Source organism: Rattus norvegicus, chromosome 17, assembly GCF_021556685.1.
Source record: "Rattus norvegicus strain SHRSP/BbbUtx chromosome 17, alternate assembly SHRSP_T2T, whole genome shotgun sequence".
Lineage (NCBI taxonomy): Eukaryota > Metazoa > Chordata > Mammalia > Rodentia > Muridae > Rattus > Rattus norvegicus.
This window is the reverse complement of record NC_141550.1, coordinates 29,965,142-29,982,293: the sequence shown is the minus strand read 5'-3', so window position 1 is coordinate 29,982,293 and position 17,152 is coordinate 29,965,142. Positions and strand designations below refer to the sequence as shown.

Below are 17,152 nucleotides of genomic sequence, written 5' to 3'. Positions count from 1 at the left end.
ATAGAAAGAATCAACAGAACCAAAAGTTGGTTCTTTGAGAAAATCAACAGGATAGATAAACCCTTAGCCAGACTAACGAGAGGACACAGAGAGTGCGTCCAAATTAACAAAATCAGAAATGAAAAGGGAGACATAACTACAGATTCAGAGGAAATTCAAAAAATCATCAGATCTTACTATAAAAACCTATATTCAACAAAACTTGAAAATCTTCAGGAAATGGACAATTTCCTAGACAGATACCAGGTATCGAAGGTAAATCAGGAACAGATAAACCAGTTAAACAACCCCATAACTCCTAAGGAAATCAAAGCAGTCATTAAAGGTCTCCCAACCAAAAAGAGCCCAGGTCCAGACGGGTTTAGTGCAGAATTCTATCAAACCTTCATAGAAGACCTCATACCAATATTATCCAAACTATTCCACAAAATTGAAACAGATGGAGCCCTACCGAATTCCTTCTACGAAGCCACAATTACTCTTATACCTAAACCACACAAAGACACAACAAAGAAAGAGAACTTCAGACCAATTTCCCTTATGAATATCGACGCAAAAATACACAATAAAATTCTGGCAAACCGAATCCAAGAGCACATCAAAACAATCATCCACCATGATCAAGTAGGCTTCATCCCAGGCATGCAGGGATGGTTTAATATACGGAAAACCATCAACGTGATCCATTATATAAACAAACTGAAAGAACAGAACCACATGATCATTTCATTAGATGCTGAGAAAGCATTTGACAAAATTCAACACCCCTTCATGATAAAAGTCCTGGAAAGAATAGGAATTCAAGGCCCATACCTAAACATAGTAAAAGCCATATACAGCAAACCAGTTGCTAACATTAAACTAAATGGAGAGAAACTTGAAGCAATCCCACTAAAATCAGGGACTAGACAAGGCTGCCCACTCTCTCCCTACTTATTCAATATAGTTCTTGAAGTTCTAGCCAGAGCAATCAGACAACAAAAGGAGGTCAAGGGGATACAGATCGGAAAAGAAGAGGTCAAAATATCACTATTTGCAGATGACATGATAGTATATTTAAGTGATCCCAAAAGTTCCACCAGAGAACTACTAAAGCTGATAAACAACTTCAGCAAAGTGGCTGGGTATAAAATTAACTCAAATAAATCAGTTGCCTTCCTCTATACAAAAGAGAAACAAGCCGAGAAAGAAATTAGGGAAACGACACCCTTCATAATAGACCCAAATAATATAAAGTACCTCGGTGTGACTTTAACCAAGCAAGTAAAAGATCTGTACAATAAGAACTTCAAGACACTGAGGAAAGAAATTGAAGAAGACCTCAGAAGATGGAAAGATCTCCCATGCTCATGGATTGGCAGGATTAATTTAGTAAAAATGGCCATTTTACCAAAAGCAATCTACAGATTCAATGCAATCCCCATCAAAATACCAATCCAATTCTTCAAAGAGTTAGACAGAACAATTTGCAAATTCATCTGGAATAACAAAAAACCCAGGATAGCTAAAGCTATCCTCAACAATAAAAGGACTTCAGGGGGAATCACTATCCCTGAACTCAAGCAGTATTGCAGAGCAATAGTGATAAAAACTGCATGGTATTGGTACAGAGACAGACAGATAGACCAATGGAATAGAATTGAAGACCCAGAAATGAACCCACACACCTATGGTCACTTGATTTTTGACAAAGGAGCCAAAACCATCCAATGGAAAAAAGATAGCATTTTCAGCAAATGGTGCTGGTTCAACTGGAGGGCAACATGTAGAAGAATGCAGATCGATCCATGCTTATCACCCTGTACAAAGCTTAAGTCCAAGTGGATCAAGGACCTCCACATCAAACCAGACACACTCAAACTAATAGAAGAAAAACTAGGGAAGCATCTGGAACACATGGGCACTGGAAAAAATTTCCTGAACAAAACACCAATGGCTTATGCTCTAAGATCAAGAATCGACAAATGGGATCTCATAAAACTGCAAAGCTTCTGTAAGGCAAAGGACACTGTGGTTAGGACAAAACGGCAACCAACAGATTGGGAAAAGATCTTTACCAATCCTACAACAGATAGAGGCCTTATATCCAAAATATACAAAGAACTCAAGAAGTTAGACCGCAGGGAAACAAATAACCCTATTAAAAAATGGGGTTCAGAGCTAAACAAAGAATTCACAGCTGAGGAATGCCGAATGGCTGAGAAACACCTAAAGAAATGTTCAACATCTTTAGTCATAAGGGAAATGCAAATCAAAACAACCCTGAGATTTCACCTCACACCAGTGAGAATGGCTAAGATCAAAAACTCAGGTGACAGCAGATGCTGGCGAGTATGTGGAGAAAGAGGAACACTCCTCCATTGTTGGTGGGATTGCAGACTGGTAAAACCATTCTGGAAATCAGTCTGGAGGTTCCTCAGAAAATTGGACATTGAACTGCCTGAGGATCCAGCTATACCTCTCTTGGGCATATACCCAAAAGATGCCTCAACATATAAAAGGGACACGTGCTCCACTATGTTCATCGCAGCCTTATTTATAATAGCCAGAAAATGGAAAGAACCCAGATGCCCTTCAACAGAGGAATGGATACAGAAAATGTGGTACATCTACACAATGGAATATTACTCAGCTATCAAAAACAACGAGTTTATGAAATTCGTAGGCAAATGGTTGGAACTGGAAAATATCATCCTGAGTGAGCTAACCCAATCACAGAAAGACATACATGGTATGCACTCATTGATAAGTGGCTATTAGCCCAAATGCTTGAATTACCCTAGATGCCTAGAACAAATGAAACTCAAGACGGATGATCAAAATGTGAATGCTTCACTCCTTCTTTAAATGAGGTAAAAGAATACCCTTGGCTGGGAAGGGAGAGGCAAAGATTAAAACAGAGACTGAAGGAACACCCATTCAGAGCCTGCCCCACAGGTGGCCCATACATATACAGCCACCCAATTGGACAAGATGGATGAAGCAAAGAAGTGCAGACCGACAGGAGCCGGATGTAGATCGCTCCTGCGAGACACAGCCAGAATACAGCAAATACAGAGGCGAATGCCAGCAGCAAACCACTGAACTGAGAATAGGTCCCCCGTTGAAGGAATCAGAGAAAGAACTGGAAGAGCTTGAAGGGGCTCGAGACCCCAAAAGTACAACAATGTCAAGCAACCAGAGCTTCCAGGGACTAAGCCACTACCTAAAGACTATACATGGACTGACCCTGGACTCTGACCCCATAGGTAGCAATGAATATCCTAGTAAGAGCACCAGTGGAAGGGGAAGCCCTGGGTCCTGCTAAGACTGAACCCCCAGTGAACTAGACTATGGGGGGAGGGCGGCAATGGGGGGAGGGTTGCGAGGGGGACACCCATAAGGAAGGGGAGGGGGGAGGGGGATGTTTGTCCGGAAACCGGGAAAGGGAATAACACTTGAAATGTATATAAGAAATACTCAAGTTAATAAAAAAAAAAAGAAGAAAAGAAGCCACTTCCTCATTATAAAAAGGAAGTCATGTTACGCAAATTAATAATCCATCTTCATTCAGGACAATGAACTTGGTTCCTGAAAGGCAACCAGGTATGGTGGTACATGCCTTTAAACCTGGCATTCAGGAAGTAGTCTTTGTAAGTTCAAAGTCAGTCCAGTCTACATAGCTAGTGACAGGATATCCAGGACTACATAGACCATAGAGAGACCCTGTTCAAAAGAAGAAAAGGAGAGGAAAAGAGGAGGAAGAGGAAGAAGGTCCTTAAAAGCCACCAAATACAGTGTCTTCCTGTTGAAAAGAAGAAAGTCACTAAGTTGTGCAGGGAGATACTATCTGCTCCAAATCACTTCCTTAGGAAGTTGTAAGAGAGAAGCACTTGGAGACTCTTGTCTTCAGTCTCCTCTGCTGTGTTGTGTGACTTTTGTTGCTTTTACAAGAGTAGATTCAAAATTCTGTCATTGGAAGAAACTTGAATAATCCCCTACTAAAACCACTTTCTCCGTGTCTTTCCCCACTTCCTTCCCTCCCTTTCAGAAAGCAGAGCCTCAGAAGAATGTGCCCAGTCATTCACCACAGAAGCCACTGGGCACTAGGTCAACCAGTCCTGACCCCAGGCTGGTTCCACCCTGTTTCCTTCAAGCTCACTGATCGGAGAGTTAACCTTCCTGGAACAAAGAAAACCCTTTGTGTACTAAAAGGATATTCTAAAGAAGATGAATATTTTGCAATCTTACCAAGAATTTATAAGAAAAAGCTCACAAAGTGTTTTATTCTACAAAGGAAACATTCTTATCAGGTGTACTATATCAAAATATAACAAACTAACAGGTAACTACACACTCTGTAAGTTACAACAGTAACTTTGTTACCATTAGTGACAAGAACAAAAGCCACAGGGGTGATCATTTTAATACACATATGTGAAAAATCACCTGCACATTTCTCTCTAAGGGCAAGGAGAGCTCCCTACTACAGTAGAGACAGTCTCTCCAGGACCAAACGCAGAATTTCACCCCAGCAACTCACCATGTAGAGTTTCGCCATCTTCCTGTTACTTATGTCTGCTATGACATCATCATCATTGTCCCCATCTGGAAGTTCAGGCTTTCTCCCTAAAACCTGGGGAAAGGTGAACAGGGAAAAAAAGTTGTGTAGAATTTTAAAAACAATGAACCATCTGACATTTATAAAGATGTCAATTATAAAACCTATGTAATTAAAATAACACAGTCATGAATTTCTCATCAATTTCTGTAACACAGGCCTTTTCCCGTGGGTCAAAGCGCCGCTGGCATGAAGTAAACAAATCCTGTGCCTGTTGCTGGCATGCACTTCCAAGAAAGCCCATGTGAAAACTCAGGGGCCTCCGTTTATTTTTAGGCTAACAGGGATTAAGTAAAATGAGTTCTTCAGCTCAATTCCATAGCAGACCAGATTTCTTCTGAGGCCTTTTGCTTATAAAAAATACTCCAGTTTCTACTAACTGGTTCCTCAAATTAAATTATTGTCTCGAGATAAAATATGATGATGGTTAATTAATCTTAACCATCAACTTGATAGAATCTAGAACCTCCTAGGTGATAAGTCCTGGGCACATCCATGAGGCATTATATTGGTTAGGTCGAGGTAGGAAGATCTACCATAGATGTGAGCAGCCCCAGTTCCTAGACTGGAGTCCCGAAAGGATATAAAAAGAAGGGTAGCTGAGTGTCAGTAGTCATCACTCCACACTCCCTAACAATGGGCAGCCACCTCAGGCTTCTGCCATGACTGAATGGAACTCAAAGTGTGAGCTAAAACTAAACATCTCTTTCTTAAGAGGGTTTTGTCAGGGCTCATACCTAGCATGCAGGTATGCACACCATACCTAAAGCACAAATACCTTGAGGGATGTGGAGGTCAACCTTGTGAAGGAAAAAAATGGGATAGAAAGGGAGGCAACACAGGCTCTTGCGACTCCTCGAAGAGTCCCGATCTGCCCTACAAGTCCTTAGATCTAAGATGGCTCCCGGTACCCGTGAGACAGCAAAAAGGAACCTTAGGCCAGGACGGCAGCTGCTTGACTCATCTTCAGGGAAGTCCTAACAGGTGACAATGCCCACTCCTTCTAAGGAACCTCATCAAGCATGGCTTTCATTGGGGCATGGTGACAGTGTGTCGAGATACGACTGGAAGAGGATTTAGGGGCTTGGGATTGGCTCACAGTAGATCAGTTTATGTGCTGCGCAATAAACTCAGATTTGCGCCCTGATGCTGGCACCCTGAGTCAGATTTCCCTGGATTTGTCACATGACTTTGTTGCTTCTCATCCCCCATCCTCAGTCCAGTTCCCACAATACACAGTTTGTATCATGGACCACAATTAAACTTTGTTTCATTATGTGCTTCCAGTTTTGGAATAACCAGCGACAGAGTTGATGCTCCACACATAATTTATCCGCTGAGTAGATAAATATATTTATCAATGCTCTGCATGTGTGATGCAACCCAAAAGTTCAGTTATGTTATTTGGGAAAATATTCATTTGAATCTGCTCTGCATTTGTTTATACTAAAGTCACAAAATATAAGTTTGATTCACCTAATTCTCAGTGAGAGAAGATGCACCTAATCCCCAAGAGATTTGAGGCCTCAGGGAAGGGAGAGGCCTGGTGAGGGGGGGAGCACCCTCTTGGAGGCAAGGGATTGGAGGAATGGGATGAGGAACTGTGGGACGGGGGACTGGGAGGGGAGACAATGGCTGGAATGTAAATAAATCAAGTTTTTTTTTAAAAAAAAAAGAGATGAGGTAATCTAAACGCAGTCTTGGAGATGCGAGTGATAGGACTCTTCTCTGCAGACGGTCTGCTTTCTTTTTCTCAGGCTCCTGTTAACCCCAGCTTGGTAACAGAGCCTTTAAGGTGCTGCTAAAATGCTACTCCAGTGAAAACCTACAGGAGATAATGCAAAAGCTTATTTTTTTCCACCAGAAAAACAGCATTTTACTCTAGAGCCAGATATGAGTGACCAACCACAGGAACACAGATTAAAGCTTCCCCCAAATACCATCTTCCCCTACAGAAGTGGTTACATGGTGATGTTTTATTACTTACAGAATACTCTGGAAGAGGCCACAGGTGTGTTACAGCAAAGCCGGGCAATGTCCGATACAGATTTCAGATGCTGCTTGATCCTAGTTTTAGCTTTTGGATTGGTAGAAACTAAAGGTCAGCTAAGAATATATAATTGTATGCAGGTAGCATGGCCAAGAAGTCTAAGATGCTGGATTTAGAATACATAATTGTAAGATTTTGGTAGTCATTAGGATGTTAGATCAGACAGAGGTGTGGGCAGTGAATGGCTTTCAAATGAAACTAAAACTAATGTGTGTGTGTGTGTGTGTGTGTGTGTGTGTGTGTGTATTTGTCTGTCTGTCTTGTCTGTCTTCTGGGAACTAAAAGCTTAATTATTTCCAAAGACAGCTGGTGACTTTTCTCCTGACCTGTGGGTTTTGCATAGGTGCTGGATGAGACACCATGAGTTAACAGCAAAGTCAAAAATGTTAGATGGCTTAGGGGTGCCACAGATATTTGGTCTCCACTGACTACGGAGATTTCTGTGAGTCTCAGCTGAGCAGTCAAGAAGGGTCCTGGGCGGCCATGTAGATGCAAGGAGTCATTCTTGGACTCACTCAAACATTTTATGGGCCAAGCTTTCTCTTCAAAAGAGCAGCTGCCCGGTGGCACTGTGGCAGTGTTATCAGGATTACATCTCCAGCTCTCTCCAGCCATCAGGAGACACCCCAGACTGTCTGGGTAGCTAAGTTTCTGGAAGGAGCTGTCAGCAATTTCTGGCAAAAATCCACATGGCTGGGCAAACTCACCAGCTTTCTGGATTAGTGTTCAGGGCTGGGTGCTAACACATACCTAACTCCTTACCTGGTTCCCACGGATGAAGGTCATGGGTTTTTGTTTGTTTGTTTGTTTGTTTTGCAGATTCTTCTTTCCGTTTACAAAGAGCCTGTGTACAGGGAGGGAATGAACCTGGAGATCTGTGGATCTGCACTGGGACCAGGGCAGGGGGAGGGGAGCCTAATCCTAGGACCAGCTGCCACTGAAAAGCTGTTTGCAGTGCCGGGGAGAATGTAAGCATCTTTGTTTGCTGGGCTAGGCTGGGAAAATGATTTGAGCCTTGTTGCTGAAGGCTCCTGGAGAAAGCTAACATTCTTTTTCCTGTTTCCAGGGGAAGGGGAAGAAACCCATTAAGCAAATGATGCAAGGTTCAGCTCCCACACACTGACTATAAACAGTCGCAGGACGGTGGTTTGGAAGCAGCCTTAGGCTGGGCTCCGGGGCCACTTGGCCTACTCATTGATTGGCATTGCCCAAGTGTGGACAAACAGTCCCATAAAGAACACACCGGATAGCCAGTAACTGACAGCTACTCTATCTGTTGTGTGTCTCCCCTCCCCCACCTTTTAATGAAGTGACTTCCGGTCATTCTGTTAGGTCTCTTTTAAAGCAGACGGAGACTAAGGAATGAAGCCGCGTATTTCCAGCATGCATCCCACTGAGCACAATGGTGGGAAGCCGGGGGCACGAGGCACAATGTGTCCCACTAGAGCGAATGAGCAGGCCTCTGGACCCTGGCCATACTGTTTTTCATTCAAAGCCAGCGGCTTCTGGGAAAAAGTCTTGACTCAGAAGACCAGGGAGCAACACGTGAGCTGGGGGCTTCTTTTTGTGTGAGGAAGGCCTCAGAGGCTGCCGCAGACCCTGCCTTGGAGATGTGGCTTCTTGAACAGGGCTGTGAGCGGTGGAGACAAACCAGCTTTCCCTGGGACATGTGAGTTGTAGCCCTGGCCAGTCGTCCTTGAATAACTCCATCCATCCCTGTAAGCCCCTCAGGCTGTGGAGATGTTGGGCCTGAGCACATACTTTACTTCCTGGAGAAGGGAAACAATCTCTTGTCTTCCTCCACCACAGATATTTAACAAGTTCAGAAGTCACTGTCTTGGCCATTGTGGGGGAGGGCACAATTGGCAGTGGAACTTCCATGCTGACACCACAGAAATCCAGTGTCTCATCCACACAGGCTCACTCTCCCTTCCAGCAGTGTGCATAATACCCACATCCAGGAGCCTTGGATGCACAGCTCTGACCCCACTGTGTAAAAGCTGAGTTCTGCAAGCCATTGTCTCCATAACTGTAATTGAGAATCCTAAAACACATGATTCAGAGAGAGCAACAGGGACAAAAAAAAAAAGTGTTTCTGAAAAGCATGGAGTTGAGTGTGGTGGTACAGGGCTGCTGACTTTGAGTCCTCTCTGCTGCTGCCGTAACCGTTATAAACGCATCGGTTGCCCTAGGGTGATTGGTGGTATGGTTGTTTTTGTCTGGTATTGGTTCCCTGTATGGAGTGAGTAGATGTTTGTTTGTTCTCGCATCTCCAGAAGCTGTGTCTCAATGCTAAGTCCCCCTCCCAGGGACCCTGCTCACCCACAATGGCTCAGATGTGATGGTGTGGTTTAACCTGTGGAAAAAGAAAAATGGCCAGCAAATCCACCAGGCTACATTGACAGCATCTGGTGGGCCTGGAGGGTCTGTGTACCACTGGAGTGGACTTACTCTCACACTCTGGCCACCAGTTCCCACTACTCTGTCATCGATGTGCTCTGGCCAGTGTTTGGAATTGCCTTCCTCTCTGCTCCTAATCTCCCTTCTTCCTTGCTCCACAATGTCCAAAGTCTCTTCCTCTCCTCTCCTGGCTCCATAACCAGGCTCTAGAGGTCATATTGACTATGGTCCTTAGAATCCATCCTCAGGGTAGAGCATCAAGGCAAGGAGTTAAGGAAGTTTTCCTGCTGGGCAGAAAGTTCTAGTAGTAAACTTCTAGATACTATGCTGCCAGTTCCTATACCAAGGCCCTAATGATCTAGGGGCAAAGGAGGGGAAGAGAAAGCCAGCCTCACCATACACCTCAAATATTTTTCTGTGACTATAGCATCAGACACTGTCCCTTTGGGGTACTTTTGGTGGCAAAGTCTCTTTCCCTATATCTGTAAATTCTAAGACAAAGATGATACTGACTTCATTTCCCCTCCCTTAACAGCTCATTGCCAAGGAGAAATAGTAATCTTTTTTTTTTCCTTTGAGGCATCTTAAAAATAGAGTAGGGGGTCAAGGGAAGGTTAAGTGACCTCTGCAGGGCCCTGCCAGACTCAGGAAGTTATGATGCTCAGAAGTGTTGGTCTCCAAAGACCTGGGGCCTTGACACAATGGGGCCCTTTCTCACATCTGCTGCTGCAGGCTCATGAGCTAAATCAATCCCTGTTCCTCAAAATCAATGAAGGCAAATGGCCTTCCCTTCAAACCAGCTGTCAGCAGAGACTATAAATTGGTTCGTTTTATGCAGAAAGATGCCCTGTGATAGGCTGTCAGCTAACTAAATGCTTTCTTCGATGTGACTGGAAACAGCAAGTCGGGAGTGACAGTACACAAATGGAAGGAGACAAAGCATCGAGCAGCCATCTCCTCGAGCAGCTGTCTCCTCGGCTGCATGAAAGCGTCCCAGCAGTTACCAGGAGCTAAAATGGGAGGTTGACAGTCAAGGTCACCATCTTTACAGTGACACCTAACATCTATAGAACAACTATGTCCCAGGCTCCAGACACATGGTATAGCTTGTCTTTCTTTTTTTCCAATCACCTTTCAAGTATGCCAAGCATGAAGGCTTGCAGTTGATACCTGTGAGGGCATAGCAAACTCCAGACTGAAATAGCACAGCTTGGAAACCTGGAAGCATGCAGCACTGCAAGACAATTTTCAAGAGACAAGTGCAACTCAGAGTGGCCCAAACCACCTAGATTCAAAACTGGTGTCTTGAGGGAAAGCCTGCCCTCCCCTCAACAGTGATGGGACTTCTGACAATTATATAGCCTCTGATAGAGCCATGAGGGACTGATTGTACTACAGCCTGCTAAGCTCTTTCTGTCAGGTGTTCTGACACGGGAATGAGAAAAATAATACAGATTGGTGAGGACCGGGTATTTATATCACTTAATAGCAAACAAAAGCAAAGGCAACTGGGAGCTGCAATCACAGATGTAGTATTATTGTTATAAATATTTAACCTTACGACAAGTGTCGTTACTGGGTTTTGGAAATAGTATCACACTCTGTAGCCCAGCTAACCTGAAATTCACTATGTATTTTAGAGAGGCCTGGAACTTGGAGCAGTCTTCCTGACTTAGCCTCCCACTATAGATATTTGTTTATTTGGGGTTTTGGTCAAGTTTATTAACTTCTCCTTTTCTTCTGGTTTTGTTTTTTAAACTGTGCCTTAAAAACAAAAACAAGCAAACAAGAAGTTGCTCTCTAATTCTACCTGGAAGACAAGGGTGTTGCCCCGACATCCTAAAACTATAGAACTTCTAGTCTTTGCAGGAGGAGGTCACTGAAACTTAACGAAGATGCAGACAAACACATCAAAGTCTCTAAAATGAGTTGTTAACTACAAAGAGGTGAGACATCCTTCAAATAAGGAAGGATGATGAGGGATTTTTTAAAAATTAGTGTAAGTTATATAAGTTGACGCTGGGTATCTGAATAAAGATAAATCAAAGTGGGTAAGACTGACACCCATTCCCATGCCAGCATTCGAAAGGCTCCAGCTTGAGGCTATAACCCCGCCCAGAAAATGTCTACTGTGACCTTGATGAAGAGGCAGCACTGTGTACTCTGAACGTGAGGTATCAACTGTTTGAACTGCTGCATCCTTCATCCGTGCTGACTTTCTGCTGGCCTACGCAGATTTTGTCTGCTGAACTTGAGATGATCTGAGGACCTGAAGGAATGGGGCAGACTACAGTCTGATGTTGTAGACAACTTTACCTCAGTTTCAGCGTACTTTTATGCATGGATGTAAGAAAGACAGCAACGATCCAAGGGAGGTTGGTTGAGTTCAGAAAAACATGTAAATAAACACCAGTAAGTACATACTAAATAGTAACAGAGCAGCCATTTTCCCCGGAACTTTCTCAGGACGGAGCAATTTAAACCCAGTTGCCTGTCATGCATTATAGATTATATCTGGGAAAGCATGAGAGCAAGGCAGAAGGCCGGATTCAGAGTGCACTGACCACATTGGGTTCTAGAGCTACAGGTTCTGACAGGTAACAAGAATAAGCATGACTTGAGTTGAATGTAAAGTTTGTCACAGAAGGCACAAAATCATGCCCAAGAACAATCCAGGGAACAAAATGCACCTAGTTAAAACACCCTTCTTCCCATTGTCTCTCTCTATGTTTCCTAAGGTAATGCTCACCATGCATTATTCTTTTGACTCTGTTCTGACAATCAGGAGTGTCTTGACCTGAGAATACCTTTTTTTTTTCATGTCCCCAAAGCAGTTCTCTCAGTTATCCACAGTGAGCCCTCAGGTAGCTAGCAGTCTTAGGAAGGGGACCTCTTCTGGCACTCTAGCATCTGGCAAAACAAAACAAAATACCTAAAGACAGATGAGACCCCGTCCTGAGGTTGGAATACATAAGAGGGTCCAGTAGACTTCCATCCTGCCTTAAAGACATAGTAGCCTGATGAACATTAAGGTTATCTCTATCCTTTAAAGTGCCATGGAGGGCTGGAGAGATGGCTCAGTGGTTAAGAGCACTGACTGCTCTTCCAAAGGTCCTGAGTTCAAGTCCCAGCAACCACATGGTGGCTCACAACCATCTATAATGGAATCTGATGCCTTCTTCTGGTGTGTCTGAAGACAGCTACAGTGTACTCATATATATTAAATAAATCTTAAAGTGCCATGGAGAGACAGATATGGATGATCACAGGCTCAGGGTCTGGGAGAGCATTTTCAAGACAGTGTTATGTGTGACCAGCTACACCACTTAAGTAATGTAGAACACAGGACTGAGGGCATAACTTGTATCTGAAGGCAAAGAATAACTCGTGGCCATGTAGGCTATGGTCTGTGAGGCACTTTAGGAGACATTAGAAGAGGGCCAGGGAGCCTCAGGGAGCCTAATAGCATTGTCTTTTCATTTTTAATTATTAAATTTAATTATTTTTCAGCTAGTTTGTGTAGCTTAAGCTGGGATTCAACTAGAGATCTAACTGAAAATGACCTTGAACTTCTGATCCTTCTGATTCTACCCCAAGTGCTGGAATTAAAGGTATGAAACATCATACTCAGGTTGTATGGTGCTGGGTTCCAGGGCTCCCTGCATGCTAGGTGTGCCAGTTAGGTTAGTTTTAAACTAGAATCCTCTGGGAGGAGGGCCCCTCAACCGAGAAATAGCCTCCATCAGATTGGCATGTAGGCAAATCTTCGAGAGCATTTTCTTGATTGATGATTAAGGTAGGAGGGTCCAGCCTACTTTGGATATTGCTATCCCTGGACTATGGGGCTATAAAAGAAAGTGGGTTGAACAAACCATGAAAAGAAAACCAGGAAAAGCAACATTCATTACTCTGTGCTCTTTGCATCAATTCCTGCCTTCTGGTTCCTGCTTTAGTTACTGCTTTGGCTTCCCTTGATAATATACTATAAGCTAGAAGATGAAATAAACCCTTTTCTCCTCAAACTGGCTTTGGCAAGCACTCTCCAAATTAAGCCATGCCTGCAGCCCCTCTTTTAAAAATGAGGACAGATTTCAGAGCCTTTTGTGGGAGATGCCCCTATTTAAGGCAACTGTTTTATAAGTAGCCACAAACACTTAGATTCAGGTATAATTTGTGAATGACAAATATGTTACCACTAAAATTTGGAGAAGACTCACTGGGAACTTGCTTCTCCTTAATGAATTTGTTAAACCAGTCAGAAAACCTTGGCAGTATGTATTATTAATACGAAGACACCCTGTGTTCCTAGATGAAGCGGGGCGTGGTTAAGATATTGCACAGTAGCAAAGCTGGTGAGGTCCCCAGGGTATTCTGTGTGCCTCCAGAGAAGACAAACTGTGCCTGAGTGGCTACTTCAGGAAGCTATGTACAGAACATACTGGCCACGTCTATAAATACCACTTGTGGCTGTGGGTGTGAGTGGCTGTGGGTGGGAGTGGCCGTGGGTGGGAGTGGCCGTGGGTGGGAGTGGCCGTGGGTGGGAGTGGCCGTGGGTGGGAGTGGCCGTGGGTGGGAGTGGCCGTGGGTGGGAGTGGCCGTGGGTGGGAGTGGCCGTGGGTGGGAGTGGCCGTGGGTGGGAGTGGCTGTGGGTGGGAGTGGCTGTGGGTGGGATAGGATAGGTAACTTTAATAGTTTTGGGTACCGGGGACCTTATGAGAAGGAGCTACAGTATTGAGGATGCTATGAGCCCTCAGGAATTCTCATTTATCTTTTTCTAGGTTCAAGAAATAGCAGAATAAAAATTGGGGCTACTAAAGAGATAAGCAGTGGGATAGTCTCTTTCTAATTAGATGTTAGGGAATAAGCTTTAATTATTAAGGGTCATTTTAATTAACATTGGACAACATTAGCCATTTTACAGAGAGTCTGCGGGGCCTATTTATCAAATTAATTTGTAATTGCCAATGGCTTAATTTAATTTTAATTTATCACTCATTGTCTTAAAGTTTCTGAGCCTAATACAGGCTATTTTAGGTCTTTGGGTACTATAAAGGGCTATGAGAAAACTGTAATTAAAGGTGACATCCCTATTTCCCCTTTTTCATATTTACTTTTTGAAGACTACAGGGAGCTCAATGCCTACATTTAGTAGAGTCCTCAGGTGAAACTAACATGAGTCCCACTATTAAGTCTATGACATGTTGACAACAAGTCCCTCCTCCTCTTTTTCCTTTTGTATTAAGCATTGTGCCAATGGGCTCCAAGCCTGGGATCCCTGTACCCACATTGATGCCATGACAGGAGCCAGCTTGAAGCTCATTCTCCCTCTCCTCACCAGGGCAGGTCAACTGAGCTTATCCAACACTGGTCAGTACTGCCAGGCTGATTCTGGTAGTTCATTCTTTTGTAACTACAGCAAAATACCCGACCCCAGGAAATTTATAAACAATAAAGGTATATCTGCCAGGAAGTTGAAAAACACGGCATTGGCATGCTTTAAAATAATTCACAGCAACAAAAAACAGTAGTTGGTTGGCTTTGGGGCCAAATTAACACTAGCTTTGGCTAAAATCAGCCAACTAATGAAATTTCATGGTCTTTGTTGGCTTACAGACAATTCCACTAGCTTCCTCCCAACAGCAACTTAGGAATAGCTTGCACCATCACCTGCTACCATGACTACCTGCACAGCAGCCATGTGTGGATGGCCTGGCAGCATATAAAAGGACTGCTCCCTGCCCCAACCCTCTTCCCTTCTCTCTTCCCCACCCCTGCCTCTCCGTTCCTACATGTTCCCGGCTGGCCTCTCTTTCTTTGTCCTTCTCTGTTTGTCGTCCCCCCCTCACCACGTCCTACTCTCTGTCTCTACCCCTTTCCCATGTCCTGTTCCCTTCCCTTCCCCTATAATATATCTTCCTTATAACAGGGAAGATATGATTTTTCAGGGGGACATCTTGCATGGGCCCTCTAGGTACCCCTTACTCCTGATGCTACCACATTGTATTTCATAGAAGTGTTAATACTGTGGTTCACATTACAGGGCATTCTTTCTGGGTTATAAAAGGCGGAGAACCTGTATTGGGCAAGATAAATCTGGATGACCCATTCTCTCACTGTTGTTGAGGCTCCACAGCGTGATGCTGGAGCATCGGCTGGGATCTGGTGAAGACCTTAGAGTAAATTGAATCCTGCCAGAGCTTGTTTGAATGGAGCAGATCACATAGTGAGACAGGAATCTAGAGGGTCGTTGGAGTTCTGGGAGATGTATATTCCAAGGACAGTTTTTCTAATGACCATCTGTTTGCTTCTTTTCCAAGGTTCCGACACCTCTTAATATTGACCTGTGAGGACCAAATTCCAACACATGAAATTTTGGAGGCTACACTTAGACCATAGCTAATCCCTGCAGCACCGTGTTGTGAAAGAGAGCAACTTTGAAAGCCACTAAATGCCATCCTGTGGGCACCTTCCTGCAACTTCACCTAATCCAGATTCTCACATGCTTCAGCTCCAAATACATTAGCATGTGAATTGAAGATCTGAGTTGCAGATTGAGTTTTGATGAAGACAAACCCTGAAACCATAGTACTGACCAGTCCTGTCCCAGAGAAAAGTCACACCTTGCTAATCAACAATCATTGTTCAGGTATTTCAAGGTGGTCACATTGTCAGCATTCCATAGGGGACAGCATCCTGTTAACTATCCTAGAAGACATTCCAGAGGACACTATCTAAGAGCTGGCATTCCGGTCCTCTGTCTTTTACAATCTTTCTGCCCCTCTTATAGGACTTTCCCTGGTCTTTAAGTGTTGGGTTGTAGATATAGAAATTGGAGCTGGGCACCCTGTAGCCACACATTTTCTGTTATGGATATTGGTAGTAACCTCTAGCTACTGCTAGCTTTATGTGGGGCCTGGAACGGGAGAAGGAGGCTCTTCATCAGGCCCAGGCTGCTGTGCAGGCTACTCTACCACTTTTTTTTTTTTTGCATGACCCCTTCAGTCCAGGATCATCAACTGCAACTGAGGCTGCACCTTCACCAGTGGCCTTCCATGACCTCTCACAATGCTAAGCCTCGGCTCATCTCCATGAACCTTCATACCTTCTAAACCAGTACCCCTGGAGTGATTCTTAGCTCCAGCTATCCAGCATTAATTGTTTCAATAGTCCCTTCTATTTCTACTCTAAAGCTAGAGCCACATGGCCAAAGTTGCTGAGTTCTGCTGCCTGCTGGAGCTGGAGCATGGACCACCTTATTCTATTACCAGCTTTCTGTTTTCTAACTCCCTTACTACCTAAGCTTGGCTGTCCTGAAATGTGCTCTGTAGATTGACCTTGAACTCAGAGATCTACATGACTTTATCTCCTAAATGCTAGGATCAATGTAGGGTACCACCATGCCTGAACTTAAGCTTTACTCTGGCTGGCCTTGAACTCAGAGATCTGCTTGCCTCTGTCTCTGGAACTAAAGGTGTGTACCACCATGTTTGAACCTATATTTAGCTGGGAGGGATCTTGCCCCAAGTCGTCACTCCCTTAATCTGTTAATTTCCTTGAACATAGGATTCAACTCTATTTCACTTGCTGGCACCCCTTTATTACTAGAACCATACATTTTATATTTTTTCTTTCTCAGCTTGCTCCTTTTCATTAAAACACTCTTCATAAGACTAAACCAGAGAACAAAGTCTCTGCTGGGCTTTTCCTTTGTTGAGGATATTAATATAAATCTCTTTATCTTCACCTCAGGTAGACTCTTCAGACAAGAGCAAAAAGCAGCTACATTCTTCACGAAAATACCACAAAAATAATCTCTAGGCCACATACTGAAATTCTTATCCAATGAAAGCTCTTAGGCCAGGTCTGCACAGTTCAAATCATTGTCAGCAACAAGTCTTCCATATTCCTACTAGGATGGGCATTAAGCCCTACATAAAGCATTCCACAGCTTTCCAAATCCAAAGTCTCAAAATCCACAGTCTTCCAAATAAAAACATGGCCAGGCCTATCACAGCAATACGCCATCCCTGGTACCAAATTCTGTCTTAGTTAAGGTTTTACTGCTGTGAATAGACACACTATTATCAAGGCAACTCTTCTAA

The 17,152-nt window shown here is 43.7% G+C and overlaps 1 long non-coding RNA gene across 1 annotated transcript in view; it reads right to left on the bottom strand.

The window, feature by feature from the left end:
* LOC148000098 (uncharacterized) overlaps positions 1-4,584 on the bottom strand; it is a 41,601-nt gene extending 37,017 nt beyond the window's left edge. Inside the window, exon 1 of the long non-coding RNA XR_015641255.1 lies at positions 4,523-4,584. This is a non-coding gene — a long non-coding RNA (uncharacterized LOC148000098). The remainder of the gene's footprint in view (positions 1-4,522) is intronic.
* Positions 4,585-17,152: the final 12,568 nt, after the last annotated feature.